The 1,971-nt window shown below is 45.1% G+C and overlaps 1 non-coding gene across 1 annotated transcript; it reads left to right on the forward strand.

Moving 5' to 3' along the window:
• Nucleotides 1-1,400: 1,400 nt before the first annotated feature.
• On the forward strand, nucleotides 1,401-1,507 carry LOC141662537 (small nucleolar RNA R71). Its single transcript, XR_012550648.1, has one exon. It is a non-coding gene; the product is annotated as a small nucleolar RNA R71 (small nucleolar RNA).
• The last annotated feature ends 464 nt before the right edge of the window (nucleotides 1,508-1,971 follow it).

Genomic DNA, 1,971 nt, shown 5'->3' on the forward strand with positions numbered 1-1,971 from the left:
CAGGAAAGAAGAGCTTATCCACCTTGACGAGCACATCCTCAACTATGCCCCTTGGGTAAGTAATGGAACGGTCAGCCAATTGTAGCGACATGTATGTGGGTTTTGGATCAGGCAGCTCCAGTTTTTTAAAGATCGACAACGGCATCAGATTAATGCTTGCTCCCAAATCACAAAGGCACTTGTCAAACGTCAGATTGCCAATTGTGCAAGGAATGGTGAAGCTCCCTGGATCTTTCAGTTTTGGTGGTAACTTTTGTTGCAGAACAGCGCTGCATTCTTCCGTGAGAGCAACGGTTTCAAGGTCATCCAGTTTCACCTTCCTTGAAAGAATAGTCTTCATAAACTTCGCATAACTAGGCATTTGTTCCAGAGCCTCAGCGAAAGGTATATTGATGTGAAGTTTCTTGAACACCTCCAGAAACTTCCCGAACTGTCTATCTAGCTTTTGTTGCTGCAATCTCTTAGGAAAAGGTGGTGGAGGATAGAGCTGTTTCTCCCCTGTATTAGCCTCAGGCAGAGTGTGTTCAACAGTAGTCTTCCTTGGTTCCGCCGCTTTCTCCTTTTGCTTAGATTCTTCATCTCTAACTTCAGCTTCGACTTCCTTTGCCTTTTCAGCATCAGCCACTTTTCCAGACCTTAAGGTAATAGCCTTGACTTGCTCTTTAGCTTCCTTCCTGCCTGGTACTTTCGTGTCACTGGGAAGAGTGCCAGGTTGACGATTGAGCACTGCATTGGCTAATTGACCGATTTGATTTTCCAAGGTCTTGATAGAAACCGCCTGACTCTTGCACAACAGCTTAAGTTCCTCAAAATCAGCACTAGTGGGTGCAGCTGTACTTCCCTGTTGAGGATATGATTGCCTTGTAGCATACTGCTGTGGTTGCTGGAATCCAGGTGGGTTAAACTGTTTACTCACTCCTTGCTGATATGGTGGCTGAATAGCATTCTGATTATTCCCCCAGCTGAAATTTGGATGATTTCTGTTATTAAGATGATAGGTCACTGGCACAGGCTGCTGTTGTCGCTGATAATTATTCACATACTGAACAGATTCGTTGACAAGAGAACACTGATCCGTAGCATGAGAACCTGCACAAAGCTCACAAACCATAGCTATTTGATTAACTCCATACGTAGCCAGAGAATCAACCTTCATTGATAGCACTTGGAGCTGGGCTGCAATAGCGGTGGCTGCATCAACTTCCAGAATACCTGCTACCTTGCCTGACGTCATCCTCTGAGTTGGGTTTTGATGCTCATTTGCAGCCATCGTCTCGATAAGATTATACGGCTCAGTATAGCTTTTAGTCCATAAGGCTCCTCCAGCTGCTGCATCGAGCATGGGCCGAGATTGGGCCCCCAAACCATTATAGAAACCAGTGATCACCATCCAATCCGGCATTCCATGATGTGGACATTTTCTCAACATTTCCTTGTAGCGTTCCCAAGCCTCGCACATAGATTCTGTAGGTTGCTGCGCAAACTGAGTAAGAGCACTCCTCATAGCAGCAGTCTTTGCCATTGGATAAAACTTCACCAGAAACTTTTGCGCAAGATCTTGCCACGTAGTGATGGACCCAGCTGGTTCAGAATGTAACCAGTCTTTAGCCTTATCCCTCAGTGAGAATGGGAAAAGCCTCAACTTGATAGCCTCATCAGTCACGCCATTATACTTAAAAGTGCTGCAGATCTCGACAAAATTCCTTATGTGCATGTTGGGGTCTTCAGTTGCCGCTCCTCCAAAAGAAACAGAATTCTGCACCATCTGAATAGTGCCCGGCTTGATTTCAAAGGTGTTAGCTTGAATAGCCGGATGAAGGATGCTTGACTGAATGTCATCAATTTTAGGCCAAGAAAAATCCATAAGAGCTGGATCAGCTTGAACAATACGATCTCCCATGTTTACTGGTTCTTTCTGCTCAGTTCCTGAATCCGAATCCTCAAAATCTAACTTCTCCGGAATATCAAGAA

The sequence above is a fragment of the Apium graveolens genome, chromosome 5, assembly GCF_009905375.1.
Source record: "Apium graveolens cultivar Ventura chromosome 5, ASM990537v1, whole genome shotgun sequence".
Lineage (NCBI taxonomy): Eukaryota > Viridiplantae > Streptophyta > Magnoliopsida > Apiales > Apiaceae > Apium > Apium graveolens.